General features: G+C 35.6%; 1 pseudogene; it reads right to left on the bottom strand.

Moving 5' to 3' along the window:
• Positions 1-1,787: 1,787 nt before the first annotated feature.
• LOC138328252 (synaptotagmin-10-like) overlaps positions 1,788-15,351 on the bottom strand; it is a 34,801-nt pseudogene continuing 21,237 nt past the window's right edge.

Below are 15,351 nucleotides of genomic sequence, written 5' to 3'. Positions count from 1 at the left end.
TTCAGTAAACTGTGGGTTTCTCTAATATAATGTCACGTACGCAAGGTAAATTAGGATCGGGCCTTATATACGGTTAATCCGAGCAAGGATGTACATGAATACATAACATAGTTTTGCCGGCCTGTCTTGTTAATCAATGATCAATGGAATGTTTCACTTCAAATAAAGGATAACAAAATGTTGTATCATTGAAACACTGAATTAGACTGGCCTTTAAATTACTGTTTCGTGCATCTCATGCCTCAATGCTCGTCTAGGTATGGACGGTTGAATCGGATAATGTAAATGGCATTTAATAAGTTTGTCATTCATGATGAAAGACTTGCAAACGAATTACGAGTATTATTCATGTATATTGTTAGTGTATCAATAGATCAAATTAAGTTTATTATTTACTTATTATTTAGCATTCTAAGACTGCTGGTTCGAATGTTTCCACGTTGATGGCAATAACCTTTAGAATGCATGTTTTTTAGGAACAAAATGGTATATCTGTTTGACAATAGTGATCTCAACTACGGATTATCATGTCAAAAGATATAAAGAAATTTATCTTAGAAAACACAATATGAATAAATAAATAAATATAAATAAGATATTACAGGAGAAAGAACTTTTTCTGTTTATAAATTGTCTATGGTTATCTGTAACAAAAGGACAAATGATAGATGAAAACGAATGCAGGATTTGCATTGAACAACTTTATATGAACATTAAGTATTCCTAAAAATAGACAAAAAATAGTCGACATTATTCCCATGCGTCATCACCAGATATGATAAACGTTTTATCTACATAAAAGTGTCCATGCGCATGCGCTAAGGAAATGCCACTGTAATGTCAAACGTAAAATCGTGACTAAGACAAAGAAAGAACAATACGCATTGATTAGCAGGGAAACAGTTACATGCGTTAACGGCGTTATTACATGTAAAACCTGTAACGATCACCTGAAACCTGAATAATAACTGTCGAGATTATTTGATTTTGACATATTTATCTTACTGAAAAAATATCTGAAGGATAGTCATTGTTCTGAGTAACAGACACATTTCATTAGACTTGAGATATTTACTAATCCATGTCCTAGCTGGTTTGATATGAGTGGCTCTGTTATTACGTAATATAATTTGGCGTCCATATAAAAGGTCAAATTAAAGGCTAGTGTAAGACAATGTTAATTATTAAGGATGATTATGTAAATGTTCAATATCATTTCATCGTTTCCGCCAAGGGAATGACTTTACTTTGATTTGATCTACATTTTATGTTGTATTCGATAAAGCTAACAACGCGTACTTTCTCGAAACACCTTATACAACAAGTTTTATAAAAAAAAATACATGAAACGTTTTTGTATGTCTATATTTAGTATTTTTTCTTCTCAGTTTCTCCATGTTACAACTGTTTCAATCATGTCCCCATAAGTAGATAATATCTTTTCTAATTTTCTCCACACTCCCCAAATATAAATAATAACCATCATAATAAATGTCTTCCTTTTTGGAGTTCGCATCATAATGTTTTAGGTACAAACATATCCCACAATATTGATTAAGATAATACTAGAAATCAAACTAATCTATGTTAAATATATTCTTATAAGGACAAATACATAATTGTTTGTGGATATTTTTCATCGTTTGACTAAGTGCTAATTTGTGTCCGAAAACGTCACATGTATTATTATTGCAATTAGAATAAACCATATATGTAAGGATACCGTGAAAAAACTATTCGTTCAGTGATTTGAAAAATGTTTACCTTTAAAAGAAACAAAGAGACTATTTGGCGAAGTCATACTTTATTTCCGTTAAACTCATTCATCATTAAACACCAACAGGAAATAATTTGTTAATATTTATTGAAAATATATTTATGCCATTAAAGTGAAGCTTTCATAGATGTCATAAATGGAATCATGTATTGCCCTATATTGTCCACAAACAGCTTTTTATATTACAAACCGTCTCTTATAAAAATGAGCTGATCATCAATATTCTGAAATGGTAACCCATGATGTAGTATGTATGCTACCTCGATCGTCAGTATACATCGTAGATGAAATATCGCGTCCCGTCTAAAGTCTGAGTGTCCTCTTTCAGTCATTGAATTAAATACTTTCAGTGATACAGGAAGTAACGGAAGTAATCCCCTGTTATTAAATCCGATTTTAAGTGATATTCAAGGCAAGTCACAATGGTATAATTCTTAGTCAACAAAGGAACTGTTGCGGGATTTATGACCATATATGATCGCATACGTTTGCGTAAGTTACACCGAATGTTCATATTGCGTGTTAACACAAATATCGACACACAACGTTGACATTCATTGTGCATTATTTTCATGTTTATACAGCCACAACACAAATAAATGAGCTAAATCTGTATCGTTTGACCGAAAAGGGTTTTTGCAAAACGCAGGAGCAACATCTTATGGCGTCTCCCGTTCATCTTTTGTGGAGATGATGCCACATCGCCATTGACTTGCGGTGATTTTGCATCATGTCGTTCCAATGTTTGCCCTCTTGGCCATCCTTATCAGGACCTATGATGCACCTTCCCACGATATCGCCATGGCCTATAAGGTCATGGTGGTCCATAACAGCGACCTCTAGACTCACTTTCGGCAGTAATTCGGCGGGAACATTAAAGGCGAGAGCCTCATTCCAGACAGGACATGTGGTGTTACGCTTGACGGTGGTCTTCTTTCTCTTTACTTTCTTTCCTTCAACTGTCAGACTCACACGGATGTACGCATCTGTCAATATTCAAAACAATGAAGCATTAGTACAGTATTGGAAAATAACATAGTGTAGTAGTACAACAGTGCAATTAGTATATGTTAACAGTATGTAAATGATCCCCAAAAAGATTATCTCCAGAAAACTTTGTAAAAAGTTTGTAAGCTATTCTTTTGAGGGTTTTCTCTAAGTACTCCGATTTTCCTCCCCCATCAAAGCCAAAAAAAGATTTTAGAGGCTACACTATTCTTGAATAATGAGTGTGTGAGATTCTTCAACTGCCCCTGGACCTTACTTGTGTGTTCTAATATACATTTGATCATTTCAATTTATAATCCTTCCTTTCGCTTTGATTGGTTAGCAGGAGCTTACTAGGCTATGCGTCCGAGCTTTGATAACAGCCATACACACGTATATAGTTAACAGGTTTTTTCCATTGTAACCCTCGACTTCCGATACGAACAGACATGCCCTACGTGATTGCAGTAGTTAGAATGCCGTTAAACAAAAACTAAGGAACATAAAATCAAACCACGGTGTGTGATTCTGTCGTGCACAGGTACAACGTGCATTTATCCCAAACAAGCCGTTAATATTTGCCACTGTCATTAAAGCCAGTTGACGGGCAATTCAGAGGTATTTCTGATATTTAAATATATAATGGGCTAACTATTCTCGGCTGGAGACGTAAAAAGGCGTATACAATAACGTGAAAATTGGCCGTAATCGACCGTTAGGGAATATAATACTCGGTATAAAGGACAGGCGTTATAAGACCGTTCCGGTGACGATGTTTGATATTATCATTGTAGGTCATTGGAAACTACAATTAAGGTGTTGCTTTCAGGATCTGTTCTGAAAGTGTCGTGAAAAACAAATCCTTATTTACATATTTTGCTATGGCATATAATATGTAGCTGTCGTTTCAAATATTGTCTTATCATTTACTACCAGGATAACTACTTTTGCACCTTATACATATATGTATATTTCTCTCATACCTACACGTGTATTCATGCCGCCTGCGGCTGTATTGCATGGCTACCCATGCAATAAAGCCTCTTGACGTCACAGCGTCAACAAAATTACTATTTTCTAGGTGCAATTTTGACAATTCTTTTCAGAAAGTAGGCTACATTTACTGTAAAAGATACAAACAACGCATTTGATTTTGAGTTTAAAATATCACACAATTTTCATGTATGGAGAATTTACTTGCAGTCGCGTGTTTTCTGGAATTTATTTCAAAACGGCGGAAAGTGATAGAAGTTACTGCATTGCAATAAAACGTCTAGGTATGAGAGAAAAATACTCTTTCATATGTGGATATGAAGGGTAGGGATATTCTACCTTCGGGATCACAACCTGTTGTACAATCCTCGGCGAGCCTCGGCTTTAACAACATTTTGTGACCCTCGGGTAGAATATCCCTATCCTTCATATCCACGTATGAAAGAGTCTTATAATATAATATTTAAGGGAAATTTGGAATTATCTGCTTGAGGTGTAAAATTCTATATTTACCACAAATATTAATGTACTTCGGTGCAGCAACATAAAATGAAAGGCGATATCCTTTTATATTAAATTAAAGTAACCAAGGTAGTTTGCAAATAATTTTATGAAATATCAATAAAAAAAACAACCATGTTATCTCGTTCGATAAATGATACCGGAAGTACTTGGTAAGTGTCTATGACAACAACAGTGAAATCGACCTCGACAAAGAAAATCATTAACCGTGTTTCCATAACTTCCATGCACTTTACTCTAAGTTACATGTACTTATTTCGGACAGTATATAAAATTACCAAATCCTCTATTTATGCAATTTGTGTTGCCGCAAGTCATTCTGTGGCAGCGATGATTACACGACAGCGCATTATGGCGTATAAGTTTTTAAAAATCATAATTATGTCTCGTACAACTTTAAACAAGTTGTCCTACCATTATTTAATAAAGAACTAAAGTATGACTTTTATTTTTCATTATTCATTTTTCGAAGCAAATGAGACTAATCCATGTACCACGTACAACGTGATACCTGAAAGCGTTTGTGTCGGACAATTGTTTTTATAGGTGATGGAATGACGTTAAAGATGCTCCATCGCCGACAGAGCATAAATGATATTCATCATTTGAACAATAATTGGTGTTTAATCGTGTATATACATGCCTAATTAACACAAAAATAACATAATATGATTTTTTTTTTTTTTGCTTTTGGTGTATGCGCAATCTTTACTTCATTCCATATAAGATACAGTGTCACGGAATTTTTTCGGGATGCAATCAATCATTTCTTATATATTTAACTTAAAGTAAAATTAGAAGCTCAAACTTTTCAATGGTGGAAATGGTGTAAAGTAAGTAAGTTTTGTAAATGAAGAAAAATACTAAATAATTTGCTCCTGTTTTTGATAGTGAAAAATTACCATTTGTCAGCGGTGAAGCATCTTTTAGAGTTAGTATCCCGCGCAAACGCCATTTCAGCGGGAAAAATTACAAAGAGTTGCATTCCATCACCACTGGAGAAACTAGTCCCGCACACACGTTATCGGGAATCACAGGGTACATGGATTAGTCCCCTTATACAGTGTACTAACAATTCGGTTAGTTTTGATCAAACACAAAAGACATTTTAATCGTGATGAAACGACTCATAGACATTGCTACAATTATGTAACATTATTATGCTAAACTACTGGTACATAGCAATGGTCATTTCATTTTTAAGCTTATTCGCACGTTTTCTGGCCTTTTGATGATTCTGGTTACTGTGGTATACTAAATATAAGAGAAAGTTTCCATCTGATTGTTCTTCCACTAAACCCTGCATTCACAATGACTTTTTGAACTTGGTGTTTGTACAGTATCTTGACCACGATTTCCATAGATAAAGAGTTATGAATTATTATTAATCATAAATTTGAAAAACGATGAGCGCAATAATGAATTTGGGCATTCATGGATCAAAGATTTTCCGAAAAATTAAACTAATTATACAACTCTATGTAACTATTTCATCTGACCATGTGGGTGATCTCCTGGAGATGCCTAGTAGTTGTTTACAGTTGGCTAAAGCTAGGCATATTGTGTAAACATTAATAAATAAACATACCACGCAAACATACCCTTATGCTGCGCTCAACGCCGTGTGGTAATAATTGTTGATTGACCATAAATAGAATGAATATGCAAACTGTAAATTGTCAGCATGAATGTCAATCCCTTTGAAACCCCAGAGTAATAAATACAATGTAAGACACCTAACCCTTCCCTACGGCGGCGTATTAAGTCCACTACAAAGTTGTATTTATCTTGTACGTACAAGTTATTATCATGTACGTACAAGTTAGTATATTGTACGTACAAGATAGTATCTTGTAAGTACAAGTTAGTATCTTGTACGTACAAGTTATTATCTTGTACGTAGAAACGTACAAGTTATTATCTTGTACGTAGAAGTTAGTATCTTGTACGTACAACTTAGTATCTTGTACGTACAAGATAGTATCTTGTACGTACAACTTAGTATCTTGTACGTACAAGTTAGTATCTTGTACGTACAAGATAGTATCTTGTACGTACAACTTAGTATCTTGTATGTACAACTTAGTATCTTGTACGTACAAGATAGTATCGGAGGGATTATATTATAGTTCCTTTGCGTAAGGTCTCGGGTGGTGAGACAGTGCCAACCGAGGCTTTTCAGCCAATCAGCGGGCGGCCTAGCCTCGCCCGAGGCCCAAAGGTTATAAATAGGGTTGAGCACAGGGCCTCGCCACTTCTGTTTCACCGTACCTAGCGGTTACTCCTTGCTCTGAAGCGGTTTCACAACTCTCGTCCGAATCGATAATAAGCGCCCAGAACTAATATGTTGGTATACGTTTTAATTACTCTCTAAACAGGTGATTAAGACACTAACCACTAATATACAGAGTACGGCTCTTCGTAGTCCCTCTATATTTTGACTAAGTATAATATTTACTATGGAATGAGAGTTCTGGTAAAAGTGATAAGACCACTATCGTGATTGACTAATTGTATTTATTTCTCTGGATAATTATGGTCTATAAAGGTAAAATGCGAATACTCAACAAGTTCCAGGATGTGCGCGCTTTTCTCTCTAGATCTCATCTGAAAGTTATCTCATTGGTATATATTTATTTTATGACAGACCATCTTATGAAAAGACTCTCTCTCATAAGTTTCAACCGATTGTGCGTCATCTTAGCCTCTGGAGGAGATGAGTCCAGGTATTTCGAGAATCTCCAGGAAAAGACTCATAGTTTCAAGAGTTACGCTCTTATCCTCTGAGAGCATACATGAATATATGGAGCAGTATCTTATCAAACATATTTTAACTCCATGTATGATGACTAGTCCTCAGTTTAATAAAAAAATTCTTTATACTATTATTTACGGCTTGGAGTCTATTTTATAATACTCTGTAATCATTCCGGATACAGCAAATCGTAGAGTACTATGTATTCGTAAAACCGAACTGATCATACAAAAATATAAGTTGGTTAAGATAGAGTTCTGCGGCCATGAGTTATGCAGAGAACTACTTCAGCGCTAACCAAGTCATATCTTACGAATACCGCAGCCGGGTCGTGGAGAAATGGTCGCCATACTATTTAGAAATATGATGCATTCAGTCGTTTACCATGCATTGTTTGGTTGTTGTTTTTAATTATGAAAACAATATGTACCGATTGATCATCGTTTTTCTTTGATATAACCGAACTATAGTTTTACGCGGAATGACTGAAATCGAAGCGCAGATGAAATGGTTAATCGGCTTTGAACCAGGAGGCCCAAGACGGGGTAATTTTACACTCTGAACTCGTATAGATGGGTTTTGTTATATCTTAGAGGCGCGAGAAAAAAACTCACTCGCAGGAGATAACATCTCGATTTTACATAAAGATTTATTAGTATAATGTTGAAACTCTCGGTATTAAAGGCTGTGGCTGGTTTACTGTCACAATGGCATCGCATGAAGCTATACGTATATTATGTTAACTTTGTTTAAGCCAAAGGGAGAAAAGAATACCTTGCGACATGTTGTGGAGTTGTAATGCTGTGATAAGTTTCCGAACACATATATGTAAATGTTTATAACAAAGTATTTACTATGATCATCATTTGGACACTAATTGATGTGTGTATATATGTCTATAAACACAAAAACACATATGAAATAATTTGTTTTGCTTTTGTTGTCTGTGCAATCAGTAACTCATTCGAATTAAGTAAAATAAATGCTCAAACATTTCCAATAATGGCACCATTGTGAAGTATTTAACTTTTATTACTGAAGAAAATTACGAATTTGTTTGCTCCTCTTTTTAATAGATAAAACTTATCATTCATCGGAGATGTATCATATCCAATTTATCAGTAAATATATCTTATCTATAAAAACAAACGACTATACATTTTTCTCGAAAGGAACTATACAGTGTCAGTTTCAAAATAATGCAAGTGACTATACAGTTTCAACTCGTAATCCGGCAATTTCAAATTACGATTGTGAAAAAGATATTGTTCTCATTAATATATATTTATATTTTTAATATTGTCAAATAAGTTAATAAACCTGTGATCGTGCTTGAAGCAATGCAAAGTAGACCGATTATCTTTAATTACGAAAAAATATCAGGCGGGTGACTCAATTCTGCGGTGATGAACAGCAGTTCAACTAAACTTGTATGTTCAAGATACTAAGTTGTACGTACAAGATACTATCTTGTACGTACAAGATACTATAAGTTGTACGTACAAGATAGTAACTTGTACGTACAAGATAGTAACTTGTACGTACAAGATAGTAACTTGTAGTACAAGATAATAACTTGTACGTACAAGATACTATCTTGTAGTATCTTGTACGTGCAAGATACTAAAGTGTACGTACAAGATAATAACTTGTACGTACAAGATACTAACTTGTACGTACAAGATACTAAGTTGTACGTACAAGATAATAACTTGTACGTACAAGATACTAAGTTGTACGTACAAGATACTAACTTGTACGTACAAGATACTATCTTGTACGTACACGATACTATAAGTTGTACGTACAAGATAGTAACTTGTACGTACAAGATAGTAACTTGTACGTACAAGATAGTAACTTGTACGTACAAGATACTATCTTGTACGTACAAGATACTAAGTTGTACGTACAAGATACTAACTTGTACGTACAAGATACTAACTTGTACGTACAAGATACTAAGTTGTACGTACAAGATACTAACTTGTACGTACAAGATACTAAGTTGTACGTACAAGATACTAAGTTGTACGTACAAGATACTATCTTGTACGTACAAGATACTATCTTGTACGCACAAGATACTAAGTTGTACGTACAAGATACTATCTTGTACGTACAAGATACTAAGTTGTACGTACAAGATACTAAGTTGTACGTACAATATACTAAGTTGTACGTACAATATACTAACTTGTACGTACAAGATAATAACTTAAATGTACAAGATAAAATAAAATTTTGTAGTGGCCCTATTACGCCGCCGTACTTCCCCAATGACAAACTAATATGCGGCATTTTTTACAAATCTCTTCAGTATATAAGGATATCTATATCTCGATATAAGCTGAGAGATAGACCTACCAGAGGAACCTCCCACGTTCGTCATGCGGAGCTCTTTGGCTTTCATAACAACAACAGTGAGCCGCTCTGCTGTCGGTAGATAACTCAGTGATAGCAGAACCTCGCCATAGTCACCACCTGTACACTGAAAAATAACACAACACTCTGTTAGAACATATCAAACATGGATTGTCAGTAAATTACCAACAGCTAATTACCTAACCGCACCGTCAATTACCTAACCGTACCAATAATAACCTGATCGTTTGGTTAGATCAAACTCTTATAACTAGTTTGTGCTCGTAAGTACAATTATGTTTCGTTTTTACGAGCAATTGCATTGTAATTGACAATGAGACTAAATTCACGTACCACGTGATATACCCGATAACGCTTGTGCGGACCTAGTATCTCAAGTAGCGATGGAACGTATCTCTTTGTAATATTCCCGCTGAAATGACGTTAGCATGGGATATCATCTTTTGAGGTCGTTCCATCACCAATATATCAGGTATTACGCGGTACGTGAAATAGTTCTCTTTCGACTAAACTGCATTGCTGTCGACGTAGCTGTCTCGCGCATCGTCATAACACATTGAGAAATATGTCAATCAAAAATGTTTGCAGTACGGTTTCCGTGATAACAAAGATGAATCTGCTTGGCATTTTTATGCGAGTAGACCGTCATTTAAGCATTGGTGCTTCAAACTTAGTTTTTAATCTTAACCAGGTAACTAATAATGATTAGACGTATAATGTTATGTATAATTATAAAACTTAGTGGGCCTATTTTCATTTCTATGTATTTGCAATGAGGTGTTGTGTCCCTTTGAGCAATACAAAGCTTATATTCTATTTGTTAATAAGGTAAATAAGGACATTGCGCCTTTTGATTTTTTTGATATTTGAAATTTACCATACTTAATCATATATATAATATTGTGCTACTTCTCGTTATCCTTTCGCCACTGTTTATACTTTGAAATGGATTAGTTATATTTTGAAGAAAATATCTTATTACCGTAAATTGGGATATTTTAGATGTGGTCACATTTGGCTCATTTTGCGCTTGTCATGAAAACGCCAAAATTAAACACATTAAATATGTGTCAAAGACTAAAATTATGTGTTCTTTTTTGCGTATGGATACTAGAATATGAATACCAGCGATTATATAATTTTCAAGATATTGAAAACCCAGCTGTAATGGAAACTACCTTTGCCTATATTCTGTAAAAAGGTCAATGCATTGCTTATGATAACGGTATTGATCGTTGTGGATGTCATCTGCTCTAAGCGATGTACGGTTTTCTCGTTACAATAAAGCAATGCGGTATAAAAAGCCGGTCTATGTGATCATCATTGATTTTCCTCTGCTTTGCTTTCTGTACAGATCCTCTAACCTTTTCAAGCCTATAAGACTGACAGGTAACAACTAGATTCAAGCCAACACCAGTAATCACACGGTCATTTGACAGAGGACACAAGCCAAACCGGAAGCGCACGACAGTCCGACACAGGGCGTATCGTCGCAATTATGGCCAAGCTAAAATCGGTCAGGACATAACAAACGAATGTGCCGACAGAATGCCGGCAGCTGTCATGTGGGTCACATTACTTATTTTCCAGGAATAAGACAGATATTGTTTATTCCTGTTACCGCCTCACTCGTCATTTTTTTTCTACTGTCAATTATATGGTAATAAACAGAGACATGGAATAAACAAATACATTCGTCAGGTTAAGTTGTCCCGACTCTCTTTGTCTTCAACTATTTCTTTCTTTCCATATTCTATAGAAATCAGCATCTGCTTAAAGTCTAACTGAAAATAATTACGCTTACACAGATATCCTTATAGAGTCACGTATTTTGAAGGTATAGGTAGGTAGGTAGTGGCTATTCTTTTCATAAATTTTCTCGATTTACTAAGAAAGACAGAAACTACACAGCAACTGCCGTATTTTATTATTGATATGGTAAGGATGTTCATGACTGATGGCGGAGATTATACGTATTCTGTTTTGACATTGAATTATGTCCATTTATGTTTATAAACACATGCATGTAATTCCGTCTTTACATGTTACGGAGTTAGCTCCCTTGTGGGTAGGTATCTATTGTGACGTCATTATTTTGTAGGCACAATTCACGTCGTTTTCTACGAAAAGTATGACGTTACGCTAGCAAATACATGATGTCACAATCAATACCTACCTGTTTGGCAGATAACTCTGTAATATGCAAATACAGAATAGGAAACATCTTAAAATGTTCATTAAATATTCTATGTCAGCGATTGGATTGCACCCATTTCGAATTAATATGTTTGCTGATCAGTTTTAGTAAAATAACTTTAATGATTTATTTCATAAATCGTCATATCCAAAGAACATGCATATTAAGGATCCCACACCTATTTCACGCCTATTTACTGATGGCGAACGCTTTCTCAATAATTGTCCATACATTACAATGTCATGATATAAACCATTTAGATTAAAACATATCATATTATTCCAATGACAAAAATGAGAATTATTTACCTTATGATGCCTGTTGATATCACACCACATTTCCACGCTGTTAGTGACATCCACCTTCCTCAAGTCTACTTGTACTTCCCCGATGATCTTGTGTCGTGAAAACTTATCGTAGTCATAAATGTGAAACACTAACGTCTTATCCCTCACGTCATCTATTGTTAGTGGGAACTTAAAATATTCATTATAAAACGGATTACACGTTTTCCGTTTCACAGAAGATTGGCGGATGCGTTCGTCCACTTCCGGTAAAATCGCTAATCGGACATAAGGATCACCAAAACTTCCACCTTCTAGGTCCTTTTGATCGGTAGATATTAAGTCTTGAGCTGGAAACAATGCCAAAGAGCACCATTATTAGTCGGTAAAGTGGTATAAACCTTAAACTTACATTTTATTTGAATTATATTTTTTTTTAAAGTCCACGCCTTGATTAAAATGCTATCACCATGCGTGCTTACTGAATTGTTTTTAGAACTATACTCCTAAAAGTACCATTCTCATTGTATGTCTCTCTCTCTGGTTTTCACATAAATTAATATTTTCATACGGAGGTTATAATATACCTTTGTAATCAAACTAGTCAATATATTTCTTTTCGACAAAATAGCGAATAATGGACGTAGAACTATAGTTTCATCTTATATTGCACTTTGTGGCTATGTGGAAAAGCTAACGTCACAGACACTGTAAGTAATGTAAAATACTACAAGTTACCTTCAATGAGGTGAATGATGACGTCAGATGTCCGGAAGTCGTACTTAAGACGGATATGAAGCCTTCCAAGATTTTGGTCCACCGACGACTGTTGAAGAACGGCATCCTTCCGCGGATACAGGTCGGGACGGATCGCACCTAGAGCAGAATGCATCACAGACTTTGAACAACACCAGCATCACACACGAAAGTTCAAACAAGAATAATCTGTCGCACCTGGTCTGTATGTTTATATATGGAAAGGCTGTTAGCGGGGTCAGCCACATTTCGTAACAAAAACATGGCAATTATCACATTCTGTACCAAGTTATGTTGCTAAGCGTGTGCAAATTAGCTGGTAGCAGTTTTCAATAAATATAGTAAATCATCACGTTTAATCGCACGTGCTTTGTTGGTCCAACCATGTTTTGTCTGTTTCAAAGATCCCTTTACTCCAGTACTTTGTGTTTAGCAATGGTTCTGTTGATAGCGAATCGACGATTTTTAATTTGATACAATCGGTACTTAAATCTGGCATTGTTTAAAGTATTATTTTAATTGAGCCCAAAGGCATCTTCTGTTTATAACCGTACATACTTTTTTCAAAAAACTATATCTGACACGGCAAAGATGTTATCCTAACCGAAATTCCTGACCAGAGTGCTAATAGACCAGCAAGGTGACTTCTCGATAGAATCACATGAAAGATAAGATGTTCGTTGCGTTTGCTTCTTCAAACTGAACAATGGAAAATAGAACATTTGTGAAAAACAAGAAAGCTTCATCGAGGTGATAAGTCTGATGAATAAACTTTGGAACTTTGAAGCGGTAAAAGACAACGCATTCTCAACAGAAATACACAAAAATCACGATGCTGTTCGGCGTCTTCTACGCATGCTTCAGTGATATAGCACTATAAAAAGAGCCAGATACCCCCTAGTACAAGGCGTCACAGTACTAATATACTACAGCCTCCCGAAACATACGGATATTCATACATACATCACATTTTGTACGGCTTTTTCGATTTCTCGAAACCAAAGTGCAGACTTAAGTCAAAACTTAAGATTTTCACCTGATGTAACTTATCTGAAAATATATGACTTAAGTCAGTGTATGACTTAAGTTAAAGTCAGTTTATGACTTAAACTGAAGTCAATGTATGACTTAATTTTAAGTCTTTGTATGACTTAAGTTTAAGTCAGGTTATGAATGTTGTTTAAGTCAGTTTACGACTGAAGTTTAAGTCACTTTATGACTTGAGGTTGTTTCGAGAAATCGGGGCCAGGTCGTCCCTAAACAACTTTAGCTGTAAAGGGGATGCTAAGCTTAATCAACTAATCAAAACTATCATTAATCATCACAGAGTATTTAGGCTTACCAAATGAAGGATCAAATATGCAGCTATCTACACTTGTATCGCTCCGCGCACTGATACTGCTTGTTTCTTCGGTCAGGGTGTCACTCCGTATGCTTCCGCGCGAATGGTAGAGATACTGGCCCGAGAGGTGATGGAGGTTGACCTGGGCTGGATGGCACGGTGTTCTTTTGTCAGCTGCACGTCCTGGAAACCATAACGATATGCAAGTTCAAATATTGAAATATTATTTCAATAATTGTCTATTTCGATATCGAGATAACAATATGTCATATCTACCCTTTAAACATGTGAATGATAATAATTGATACCGAACAACTGTCTAACAGAGAATTATACTTTACTTATAACGAACTTGCATTTGCTTTACTATCTTCCTAAGGTGTTTCGGCTAATTATCTCCGCCGTACGTTTCAGCACGAATAGACTTTTCTGATTATTGTTTCCTAGATTGTACACCGCCGTCTGTGGCCCGGACTAAATCCTGAACATGTTTATAACACAGACAGCTTAGAATACCTAATCTGTTTCCAATACGAATTCATGCCACGTCTACATCATCATATATGTTGAACCAGATCAGGTATACCCCGCACAGCGGTGACCTTTTTTGGGGGTTGTCCTTACCTCCTGTCGCGTGTAATTCACGAGGACCCTGTGGTCCGTTAGGACATGAACATCCTCCTCAGTTATACCATACAGGAGTCTGTTGAGACACACCCCCATGACCATCACAGACAGATCACAGACATATCTTCTAGGATTAATACCGTGACGTCATTTGGCCCTAGCGCACACCGCTGGTGTGTATAGGCGGTTTATCCGCACTACGGTTTTTAGTGTAGCTGTTTTGTCGCCTAGAAATAAATCCTACTCCCCATATACCGAGCTGATATATACCACTTTACCTAAGGAGTGTTGAATGGAGGCAACAGATGTATAGGCTACTAATAAAGACACGAGAAAAGAAAACAAATCTATGCTTATTATAACACTTCTATAATGCAACGTACCAAGGCAGCTTCTGTAGCAATACGCAGTCGTTATTCATTTTATTTTAGCAGTGTAAAAATAGTTTTTCACCAGATACATTAAGCGTATTTCCTTTTTTAGATAAAGTTGTGGTTATTCAAGTCAATTATGCTATTGATTCCAAGAACATGTTTCTAGATAATGTACAATGAAAGCATTCTTACTAAAACGAATATATGGATGGACATTATTATGTATTTGCCATGACCACGTATCCCATTAGGTACGTATGTGCCGGAGAATATATCCAAAGTAAGGGCAGTAACCATTTATCTAAAGGCTTTGGTAGGGATTAACAAGATTATCAAACAAAAGGGGGATTAT

Source organism: Argopecten irradians, chromosome 1, assembly GCF_041381155.1.
Source record: "Argopecten irradians isolate NY chromosome 1, Ai_NY, whole genome shotgun sequence".
NCBI lineage: Eukaryota > Metazoa > Mollusca > Bivalvia > Pectinida > Pectinidae > Argopecten > Argopecten irradians.
The sequence above is the reverse complement of the archived record's forward strand: the minus strand, read 5'-3'. Positions and strand labels throughout refer to the sequence as shown.